At 44.2% G+C, this 12,594-nt stretch overlaps 1 protein-coding gene across 4 annotated transcripts in view; it reads left to right on the plus strand.

The window, feature by feature from the left end:
* Window positions 1-12,594, plus strand: part of SCHIP1 (schwannomin interacting protein 1) — a 538,791-nt gene that overhangs the window by 391,257 nt on the left and 134,940 nt on the right. Inside the window, exon 1 of one of the 4 annotated variants that reach the window (XM_068280925.1) lies at window positions 9,677-9,837. The exons of the other annotated variants lie outside the window; for them this stretch is intronic. The gene's annotated coding sequence lies outside the window, so the exon portion shown is untranslated. Of the gene's footprint in view, window positions 1-9,676; window positions 9,838-12,594 lie in introns of those variants that run through there. 4 annotated transcript variants of the gene reach the window in all.

Genomic DNA, 12,594 nt, shown 5'->3' on the forward strand with positions numbered 1-12,594 from the left:
CCTTTTGTTCGAAGATTCTGTATACCAGAAAATGACGAAAGCTGTATTACTATAGACCTGCGCTGACTTTATATATTCATTGCTTGTATGGACTTTTGGACATTGTCCTTCTCGGCTGCGGTCGCCTTCTGCCTTGGCGCTGACACTTGTTGTTTATTTTAATCTCTAAAAACAAATACCAGCCACAAAAATCCTTATTTGTGCTGAAAAAAATATAGATCATTTAGTTGTGATAATTATTGATAAAGTTATTGTCAAAGTAATCAGAGCTCAGCTGAACTGTGAAAATGACCAGGGTAGGGAAGTGGTTAAAGTAAACCTGAATTATAAGTTAAAATAAACATACACGCGTCATACTTGCCTCCCATGTAGTCTGCTCAACAATCTCTTTCTCCTCTCCTGTGTCCTGTTTGTCCACTGCGATCAGTGGAATTCTACATCCTCCATTTTGAAAATGGTCATCACCCCATAACAGCTTCCTGGTCAGCACACTGTTAAAATGTAATATCGCCCACTTGAGCCATAGGAAAACATGGACATTACCTTACTCGTCAGTTGTCCTTTCAGTTATAACTGACAGCTACTGATATATAACTGACAGCAACTGATATATTTCAGTTCTGACAAAATCTTGTCAGAAATGGAAGGAATCATTTTAAGAAGAAAATGGTGAGCTTCCGAGAGGATGAGTAAGATGTCAGTACTATAGAATTGTAACATTAATGTAGTTAAATGGCAAATGTGCAAAAAAGTTATTTTTGAGTGATTGAAAATAATTTGCTTGAAATGTATATAAGTTGCAATGTGATCTGCTGACTAAATGTGGGCCGTTGATTTAGATAAACTTAGCTGAATGTGGGTTTTATAACCATTGAAGTGGATGGTAGATGCAGCTTGATTTTCCATGACCCTGCCCACTAGGTGGTGCTATGCGTCATTCAATCTGCAAAAAGCCTAGCTACACAGGTATCTCCTCATATGAGGTAGCAGTATAATCTCTGGAATTCCTATTCCTCCAGTACATTGAAGTAAATATCCCCTGCATCCCTGTAGACATGCACCTTTCTTGCATGTCCCTGATGGCCACTGGGTGGTTTAGAGTCAGAATATTGAACAGCTGCTAACAGCAGACCTGAATTGTGAGTGGAAAGAGTCCCTACCCTCCAAACACAGACAAAACTATTAAGTACATCCAGTATCCTCCCTGTTGCTGTAACACACTGCACAAACCTCTGAATCTGCATTGCTTTGTATTTTCTCCACAACTGTGAAATGTGCATTGCCTGACCATCCATATTCTGGACTGGCATGTGAAGGTAGAAGCAGCTATGTACATTTTCACATGCTAAATATTTGCATAAGAGTGAAAGTGATCAGAGCAGTGGGTTTTTGGGAGCAGGAAGGATGAGTATCACAGCCATTCAGCCAATGTGTGAAGGGCAGGATGAGCTTTGAGTATTCTGACAACGTTACAGTTTTATAGATTAATTCACCTTCAGTTTTTCTACTATCATATAAACAATCTCCATAGGCCCTTACAAAGTGCTGACAAGGTCTGATTGTTACTTTATGACTGTGGTGAATAGCACTTACAGTGCCAGTAAATAACATGCCTAGAGGGGTAAATAGCAAGAATTGGCAATCGGGAAGAACCCATTACTTAAAAAAAGATAATGGTACAATTCTGGAGATGTACTTTTGTGCCTGTTTATGAATCACATCACAATCACAATGTGATCACTCAGCAGCCAGTCATAAGCATGAAATCACCTAAATGTTTTTCCCATTTGCCAGCATAGCATAAAAACAAAATGATATGCTGTGATGCACACTTGATTAAACTACCTTCAGGCCATTCACTGGCACAGTATGCACAAATGCAGAAATGCTCAGCCCATCCAGCTATTCATATTCATGCCTCTGGAAGGGAATAAACCATGGAGCCAGAACCTGACAGAAAGCACAAACCTATCAGAATAAATGGCAAGTGGGTAAAATGTGCCAGCTTCAGTGATCAACCCCCTTGGGATGCTATCTAGGGCAAACAAGTAGTATTCCAGCACTGAGCCCACTATTGATTTGAATTTATTACCACTATTCAAGGTACATATAGGCCCATGTGAAATTATTATTTTTTCCTGATTTTTCTCCTAGGAGATAATTTTTCAATTTTTCTTTCTAAGTTGATAATTATTCAACTTCTTTTTAAAATAACTTTTCAGCACTTTGCTATTGAAAAAATGTTGAAAAGTACCGTCCATATGTGAAAAGGTACTACTAAAATTATATTGAGTATTTTCTTGCCTGCCGGTGGTTTAAAAGACATTTTATTAACGAAATATGAAAATATCACCCAGGAGGAAACTAAGGAGAAAACGTCAATTGCATATGGGCCATAGAGGTGAATATTACCAGCATAACACCAATGGAGACCCAAGACAGTAGATCAGTAGTATCAAACTCAATAATGTAAAGGGCCAAAATCTACAACATAGCCAAAGTCATGGGCCAAATTGTTTTTTTTAACATTTATTGAACAATCTCAAACTAAGTGATGTAGCTATAGTGACCATGAGTGGCCTTCTCCTCCCCTTCTGTGGCGCAGTGGAGCATTTTAACCCCTAGTCGACCACACCAGGCCAATTGGCGTGAACACGGCGGCAGCCCCAGGACCACTCCATGCTGATTGGCGTGAATGGCTGCAGGTGGGGATTGCAGGACATCTCCTCATGAATGATGGAGCTCCGCTCCGCCTTCAGTCTCCCAGCGGCGATCGCAGCTCGGAGACTGTTAGACGGTGAAACCGATGTCTAATAACACTGCATATCGCTGCGATCTAAGGCAGCGCTGTACTCAGGACAGCCATGTGACATGGCTGTCCCCCTGGGGGACAAAGGAGCGATCCGCTGTGATAGGCTGAAGCCTATTATAGCCGATCGCTGTGATAGGCTGACTGGGGGAGGGAGACAGGTAATACAAAAATAGTGAAATTTATTTAAAAAAAATATTTGTAAAAAAAAACAACAAACATCTGGGGAGCGATCAGACCCCACCAACCAAGAGCTCTGTTGGTGGGGAGAAAAGGGGGGGGTCACTTGTGTGCTGAGTTGTGCGGACCTGCAGCAAGGCCTTAAAGCTGCAGTGGCCTATTAAGTAAAAAATGGCCTGGTCACTAGGGGGGTTTAACACCGCGGTCCTCAAGGGGTTAATATTTACCTGCTCCAGTACTGCTTTGAGTCTCCTGATCTTCCTGACAGCCATACGCTCTATGCAGCATACTTCTTGTTCCTGAGGTATGTCACATGATCAAGAGAAGGAAGTATGGAAGCGCAGAGTAAGAGGGGGGCCCCATGCAATTTTGCTTGTGGGTACTGTGGGATATTCTTGCACTCAAACAGAAATGTTTCAGTTAGAAACACTGTCACCGGTGAGCTCCTTTGGGCTGAAAGGCAGTTTTGCTGTCCTTTTGTTGCTTACAATGATGGACATTGGAAGCTTTTGAGGGCCACATAAAATGGCACGGAGGGCCACATTAGGCCTGCAAGCCTTGTGTTTGACACCTGTGCAGTAGGTAAAGGAAGGCCCTGATGCGGCTGCCACCCCTGCATCTCCTATTGCTACACCTCTGTGCTGTAAGTGAAATCAGGCTTTTCTGGATCCCTGTTCTTTAATAGCAAGACGTTTACTGATGGCTACATGGTACAATACTACATTCTTTAATGGGAACTTGTAATAAGAGGATTAAGGAGGCTACTATCTCCATTCCCTTATAAACAATGACAGTTGCCTGGCTGTCATACTGAGATTTTTGCTTTAGTTGTTCTTGAGTCTTGAAACAAGCATGCAGCCAACGGAGACACACTAAATCCAAAGCATCTGATCTGCATGATCATTGTGGGCTAGTGACGTACTGTATTTTTTGGACTATAAAGGCCCATACACACGTCGGATTTTTCTGAACGACGGGTCGTTTGAACATCCCGTCGTTCAGTCGTTCGCACGCGGAATCAGACGTGTGTACGGACTATCGTTCGCGTGATAAGACTGGTTTCCTGGAAACCAGTCTTATCACCCGAACGATAGTCTGTACACACGTCTGATTCCGCGTGCGAACGACTGAACGACGGGACGTTCAAACGACCCGTCGTTCAGAAAAATCCGACGTGTGTATGGGCCTTAAGACTCACTTGTTCTCCCCCAAAAGAGGGGAAAAAGTCTACTGCATCTTATAGTCCAAATGCAGGGAGTTCTTGACTTGTGAACGCATGCCAATATGAACCTCCAACCCACCGAAATGTCGGGGAACTCCCTGTTTTGTGCCCATGCAGAGGAGGACACAGGGGGACACAAACGGGCATAGAGGAGGACACAAGGAGGACAGAGGTGGACACAGGGAGAGACAAGAGGTACAAGGGGGCATAATCCACAAGATGCCCTTTCACCATGGATGCACCAGGTTTAGAATATATTTTTCCCCTGGTTTTGTCCTCTATGCCGAGGTGCATTTTATGGTCAAGAGCGTCTTATAGTCCGAAAAATATGGTAAATAAAATGATCTCTAATGTACAGCTGATAGTTGTCCCATTGATTGAAAACTCCAGACTCTATCGCATTCATATCATATGATAATCCTAAGGATTAGTGTTGGTGTTCAAATACACCATATCGAATTTAGAACACCTGGATACTCCTGAAGATCACATTTCATCACCATTTCAGTAACGAACAAGCAAGCTGGGTCGGGGGAGGAGGGGGATTTCACTACTTGCGATTCATGGTGCATTTCACCTGCCTCCAATACTTTCTCCTTCCGGCCTGGGGGAATATTCAGGGGTTCTGAATTCCAGCAGATGGAAGCAGGCATATTTGGAAACCAGTAAAAGCCACCCAAGTACATGAGTGTACAGTGAATGAAACAATAGCAATGTACCAGATAAAAGGACACACTCAGAGCTTACATAAACATCACCAATCTTCTGCATTAAAAAAAAACTGGTATGCTCACAATATATGCATGCTCAGAGCCAATTAATATGCAAATTATGCCAAGTACAGGAAATGCTTTTGCACTGCTTACAATTGTTAGGTTATATCAAGATATGAATGCAAATTATTAAGGGAATATGGGTAAAAAAATCAGTTCATACAGAATTCTTCTATTTAATTTATGATAGTAGGCAGTAGACATTTCAGGGGAAGGGTCCAGTTACTACTACCTTATTCCCCTCTGCAGATACTCATGGAAGAGGGAGCTCCTGCTGTTTTCCCATTAACTCCCTGACCCCCTTACCATAGATTATTGGATTTTTTTTTCTTTTTAACCAAGATAATTGCAAAGGAGACTGAAGAAAAAGTGGAGCAGTTATTCAAAGCAACCAATCAGGTTTGGCCTGTTAATTGGTGGTGAAGCAATAATGTTGTGTTGTGTCTCCTAGCTGTGTCCCTTGGGCATGTTGACAGTTGTTGCCTGAGCGTGACTACATCACCACCCAACCACCATCTCATTCAGTCCTATAAGATGTGACATGGCTCTATGGCAGTGGAGTATGGCATGTGTAGTTGGCATGGCATTGGAAAATGTGGTGAAAAAAATTGGGAGAGGGGGCAAGGTTGGGGACAGCCTGTCCTGAAGCCTTCCTCCCATTGATTCCTATAGTAGGGAGTCATGGAATTGGGACACCATCAGGGTAGCCAGAAGTCAGGATAGTACAAGATAGAAGCAGTTTCCTGCTTCCAGTTTCCTGCTACAGCTTGGCCCTCCCCTACTCTTCTCAATAGGGCAGAATCACACTGCAGTGAGATGAGTAGTATATTTGTACTGCGATTAGTCACCCCAAAATAACTGAGAATTATAGTTTTGGATGACCACTTTTTAAGGTACGCCTAGGTATCAGCCAGCCATTAGAGTTAGGTCATAGGCTGGAGGCATACTTACAAAAATTGTTCAGTGAAAAAATAGCGCCATAGACTGCCAGTAGTAGAATATCGGTAAATTTACCGATACTCTACTACTTAATTCTTATAGTAAAATATCGGTAATCTTTACCAATATTTTACTATGACCTAACCTAACCCTACTCTCAGCGGAGGCATTATACATTAACTGCTCCCGGCGATTGTGTCCCCTTCACTTCCTGGTTTGCAGATGTCCTGCAGCCAGCTAATCACCATGAGGGGCCTGAATGCGCATGGTGATTGGCTGACTACGGGACATCTGCAAACTAACCAGGAAGTGGTGGAGACACAATTGCTGGGAGCAGGTAATGTATAGCTAAGCCTTCCTACGCACATTGAACCCTTCCTCTACCTATTCCTTAGATTCCACCTGGTGCCTAACCTTAAAGGGACTCCAAGCAGTCCTCTCATGGGCATGCCTTTAAGCAAGACGACTTCCAACAAAGTCATACTTTGACCGCTCTTGCAATGGCCATGCGTGTCACTTCCTCTTTCTGCTTCATTCAGGGATGCACTTCTCTAACAGAGAAGACAGGGTTGACCGGAAGTTATAACATAGCAAAGATGGCAGCCGCGATATTTAAATTGAAATCGAACGAAAACTGTTTGGTGTAGAATGGTGATTCAGGCATCAAATGAAAGAGGAGAGCACAAGCTACAGAAAGGTATACATCTTTAAAGAGCCACTGAAGTCTTGTAAAAATCATGTTTTTATTTAAAAAATGTGTTTATCATCATAGCCCTACCTAAACCGCATCCCTGCCGCTGAAATCTAACTAAATCCCCTCTAACTCCCCCCACCCTCTCCCCCGCAAAATCCAAGACTTTCTTGGTCGTGGATTTTGCTGCTGTTTGAGGCAGAGCTTTCAGCCGTAGCTCTGCCTCCTTACGCGTCTATCAGCGGCGTATCCCCGCCTCTCCCCCACCCCTATCAGTGAAGGAAGACTGAGAGGGGTGGGGGAGAGGCGGCAATCCAGGCTGATAGACTCGCTGAGAGGCAGAGCTGTGGCTCATAGCTCTGCCTCTCATGGAAGCGCTGCCTAGATTGCCCCCCGGGGAGTTAGGGGAGATTTAGTTAGATTACAGTGGCGGGGATGCGGCGGTTTAGGTAGGGCAATAATGTTAAACACATTTTTTAAATAAAAACATGATTTGATGATGAGACTTCAAAGTATCTTTAAGTACTTTGCAGTACTGGTCGGAGTCTTAAAGGCATGCCCATGAGAGGTGCTTGGAGTCTCTTTAACCACTACAACCCCGCTGCCTAACCTTAACCAATCAACATCCCCCACTGCCTAACTTTCCCTGCTGCCTAACTTTAACCAACTACCCAGCTTCCTCACCTTAACCACTCCACCACTGCTGCCTAACCTAAACCAATCCCCTTGCTTTACCTTAATCACCCCTCCCCCCCATCTAAACTTAAAGGGAAACTGAAGTAAGAGGTATACAGAGGCTGCCATATTTATTTCCTTTTAATCAATACCAGTTGCCTGGCAGCCCTGCTGGTCTATTTCTCTGCAGTAGTATCTGAATTACACCAGAAACAAGCATGCAGCTAGTCTTGTCAGATCTGACTTTAAAGTCAGAAACACCTGATCTGCTGCATGCTTGTTCAGGGGCTATGGCTAATAGTATTAGAGGCAGAGGATCAGCAGGGCTGCCAGGCAACTGGTATTGCTTAAAAGGAAATAAACATGGCAACCTGCATATACCTCTCTCTTCAGTTTCCCTTCAACTACCCCAGTGCCTAAACGTAACCCCCGTCTAACATTAAGCCCCTAAACTACCCCAGGTTAACCTTAACCAACCCCTCCACCCCCCCCCCCCCCCCCCATGCTGCCATACCTTAACCACTCCACCACCGCTGCCTAACCTTAATTAATGTTCATTGCCGCTGATCTCAGCTTTTACTATTTTTAGCTGCGCTCATCCAATGCGATTTTTATCCGTCTCCGGTTGGAGGGTTAAAGTGATATGGAGGCTGCCATATTTATTTCCTTTTAAGCAATACCAGTTGCCTGGCAGTCCTGCTGATCCTCTGCCTCTAATACTTTAAGCCATAGACCCTGAACAAGCATGCAGCAGATCAGGTGTGTCTGACAATATTGTCAGAGCTGACAGGATTAGCTGTATGCTTGTTTCTGGTGTACTTCAGCCACTACTGCAGACAAATAGACCAGCAGGGCTGCCAGGCAACTGCTATTGTTTAAAAGGAAACAAATATGACAGCCTCCATATACCTCTCACCTCGGGTTCCTTTTAAGATTGGGTGTAGGCACTGCTTATTGTCATGTTATCACCAGATAGGGCTGGCAAAGTTAAGAATAAGCACCAACAAAGGTAAATGGGAAAAGTTGCATGGCACATTATGCCAGTGTTTTGTCGCATAAAGTGAAGCAAGTCATTGAAAATTATGCTTCCCAGCCAGTGTTAACATACATGCGTTATGCAGTAACACACTGCATTGGGATACTGTAGTCCGTTGGATTGCATTGCACAGGATGCATTCTGAATGTTGTAGTGTGATTTTGTGCGTTAAAGTGCCTCTGTTACGTTGCACCCCAACACCCCACTGTGAACTTAGGACCCTTTCACACTTACCATGCTGCACTGAGTCATAGAAAAATGCTGCATCCCGTTGCAGAAGCAGCTGCAGTAACAGAATTGATTGCGGTACTGCGGGTTCCGCAGCAGTGCGATAACAGTACAATGTGTGTGTTTACCATGAAAGTGAGGCATACTTTCATTGCACTATATGCTTCACTGTATGGCTGCACTGCACCATTATCGTCAGCGGCGTGGCTAAGGAGCCGTGAGCCCCGTCCAAGTTTAGCATTGGGACCACCCTAGCATACTATAGATAACAATTGATACAACACACCAAAACCAATCAAGGATAACCAGTGTCAGAGGTGCAAAAAAGGGATGGGAAACTGTGTGATAATGATCACTATAGAAGTGAATATTATCAACACAGGACAAATAAAGAGCTAATACTGTGTTTGAGGAGTGGGCCCTTTGGGGTCCCTCTAGCCCAAGGTCCCCGATGCGGTAGCTAGCTCTGCACCCCCTATTGCTACGCCACTGATTATCGTTCAGTGCGAACTTTCAGGACCATTGTGATGCAATTGCGTACTGCTTGAAGTGTGGAAGGAGTCTTATCCCTATGATAAGTCATTAGGGAGGATTCATTTCATTTGATTTGGTTTGGAACTTTTATTTGATTTTGGCAAAACAAAAAACAAAGCTAATAACACGAAAAAAGCTAAAGAACTCCATCAAGTGGTTACAGTGGCCTCAATTCACGGAGCATTATCAAATGTTTATCAAACACTTTATAAAACGTTTGATAATTTACCTCATGGGTAAAATCTCACTAAGGTGTTATATATTTGTTGAACGTTTTATCGGTAAAACATTCGAGAAATATATAACACCTTAGTGAATTTAAATTGAGATTTTACCCATGAGGTAAATTATCAAACGTTTGATAAAGTGTTTGATAAACGTTTGAAAAAGCTCCGTGAATTGAGGCCTTTGTCGCCTGTCTGGAAAGATCAGCGCAAGGTGACTGCCATCAGGTTCTCTGCTGAAGACTTGGGCAGATGTGCAGCACCAACTTATGGCTGTCCTCAGCCAGAGGAGAAAGCACACATAAAGGCATGCAGGGGATGCACTGCTATGGAGTGAGTCAGTGACGTGCTGGGAGTGAGAGGAGTTTCCGGAGCTGAGCTGGGGATGTGTGTGCCGGGCGGCGCCGCCGGTATCCATACATACAGGATTCTCCCTTCACTGCTGGGAGTGTAGTAGAGGAGGAGGAGCTGCGTCACCCAGCGGCTGAGGGATGCAGGCTGATACGGTGCAGCCTCTGGCCATCAGGTATGGGGTACCCAGACACTAATACACATACATACATATATGGAGAGGAGTGTCACCTGTAGAAGCCCGTCTACTCACACTTTGCACTTCTGCGTATAGATGGAGACACTATGAAACCAGGGTAATATGAGTTCATGTAAAATGCTTGCTACACAACTACATTCTGCAATATGAATGCGATACAGCATAATAGGTGCGTTATATAAGGGGCATTCCATATCAGAACGTACTGCCCTGTACCTATACAGCGCTATATACAGTATAGTTACTATATTATTTACATGTAAGTGGCTGGATCACCACTGCCACAGCTAAACAATAAGGACAAATCTGAAGTACCAAGGAGATCGAGCTAGATTTGCCTGGATAGTATGTAGATACATGTATGTGACTGCTAATCTCATTTACATTACTATGAGCTGCTGCTGCTAGAGGGATTCTGCTTGTGTGCATTCTGCATTGTTTCATGGCCTGCTGCTTGCACTATGCTGGGAAGTCACAGGAAGGATGCTAAAAGTACAGCAAACTGTTATTAGAGCTATTTTGATTTATTTTATACCTGACTTTAGGGTTTGGCACTGTTTTATTCTGTGTTCTCTTTTTAACATCAGAGAAAAGTGTATAATGGTGCAATTTCAGCTTATTCTTGTTTTTGACATTATTTCGTGTTCCTGCATTATGTTGTTATTAGGCTTACACATAAATCCGCTTACACATAAATCCTTAGTACCTGTGTATGTAATACTCTGTGTACCCCATTCTGCTTAATTTTGACACAGGAAGTCCTCATTAGCTCTTAACCTGCCTGGCGTTCTATTAAGATCGCCAGGCAGGCTGCGGGAGGGTTTCTTTTTTAATTAAAAAAAAACTATTTCATGCAGCCAACTGAAAGTTGGCTGCATGAAAGCCCACTAGAGGGCGCTCCGGAGGCGTTCTTCCGATCGCCTCCGGCGCCCAGAATAAACAAGGAAGGCCGCAATGAGCAGCCTTCCTTGTTTTGCTTACATCGTCGCCATAGCGACGAGCGGAGTGACGTCATCGACGTCAGCCGACGTCCTGACGTCAGCCGCCTCCGATCCAGCCCTTAGCGCTGGCCGGAACTTTTTGTTCCGGCTACGCTGGGCTCAGGCGGCTGGGGGGACCCTCTTTCGCCGCTGCTCGCGGCGGATCGCCGCAGAGCGGCGGCGATCAGGCAGCACACGCGGCTGGCAAAGTGCCGGCTGCGTGTGCTGCTTTTTATTTGAGCCAAATCGGCCCAGCAGGGCCTGAGCGGCAGGCTCCAGCGGTACTGGACGAGCTGAGCTCGTCCAGACCGCCCAGCAGGTTAACCTGAGCATGACTCTCCATCATGATTAATTTACATTTAGTCAGATTCCTGTTTATTTGCCCCACCGGTTTAAAAGAATTAGTAGAATGTGCCTCAATAACCTCTCTGTCATCTTTATCATCATTAAAGCACAATGTGTTTTTTTTTTTTTTTTTTTTTTGTATTTTAATTTTGAATAATGTGGGTAGGAGTTTAGAAACATTTTGGTGTTATTATTGCTGTCTGTGTCTCCTTTTACAGTGATTTCCTTTCACTTCCTGTACCTGGGACCCCTGTGGACCCGCATTTCCTTAATATGATGCTGGTGGTCCAGGGTACAGGATATACAGGACAGTAGTGACAAGTACAGGGTATTTGATTTCCTCGCTCTTTTAAAAAAATGTTGTTGTTTCTTCCTCTGTCAGTTATTGTGGCAGTGGCCGTTGAGATGCTATTTTGGGGGGCACTACAGTAGTGTGGTTGAGGTGAGCCAGCGAGAAAGTCCATAGGGAAATTCTGCTTACGTGATTGGGTGGACAGCACATTCTCGAACTGCTAGGTTTTAGTAATAATATGCCCACAGTGTTCAGCCAATTACAATGCTTCAAGGCATAGACGTTGCTGTGATTGGAGAACTCTACTCTATGAACTTTCACGCTGGCTTGCCTGAACCATACTAGTTCCATTTTTCTGACTTGCATGCAAGTCAGAAGAATTTGACCACCTCAACCTGGAATTGGGCCAATCAAATGCAGTTGCAGTTGTTTTTGATTAGTCCAGTTCCAGGCCCCATGGAATTTGCACTGAATTTGCATGCAAGATGGAAAAATCAGTAATGGAGATATTTCCTATTTTTCTGTTTGGAGATAGTGGCATTTAAAGGAAAACGTAAGTCATGTTAAAAAAAAACCCCGGTTTTACCTGGGACTTCTACCAGCCCCCTGCAATCGACCTATGCCCACACCGGTACTCAAAGATCTTCCAGTCTCATGTGCGGCCCTGGCTGCACGCGTCCTTGTCCGCAATCCCGTCGCTGGGAGCATCCTGGGAATGTGCAGTACTAGAAAATCTCTACTGCGCTTGCCCAGGATGAGGACGCGCAGTGGCCAGCGACAGGCTTAGTCGCCGAAAGCTAAACTAATATGAGCATGGGTTGGTAAGCCCAGCTTCAGGCTCACATACTGCCTTGTAGATTGGAGGATCATTGAGTAAAGACCCTGGCACAGGGCGACTGCAGGGGGCCTATAGAAGCCTCAGGCAAGTAAAACTGGTTTTGCCGAGGACAACTTTTCCTGTTTTCCTGATTGTTGACCTAAAAAAAATGCACTTAACATCACATGAATTGTGTTTTTCCTGCGCTTCGCAAACGCTAAAAAAATGCTGCAGGCACTGCGATTACGATTTTCTAAAATCACATTACTGTTTACAGCGCCTCACAATTTGCATTGTTT

Source organism: Hyperolius riggenbachi, chromosome 4 (assembly GCF_040937935.1).
Source record: "Hyperolius riggenbachi isolate aHypRig1 chromosome 4, aHypRig1.pri, whole genome shotgun sequence".
Classification (NCBI taxonomy): Eukaryota; Metazoa; Chordata; class Amphibia; order Anura; family Hyperoliidae; genus Hyperolius; species Hyperolius riggenbachi.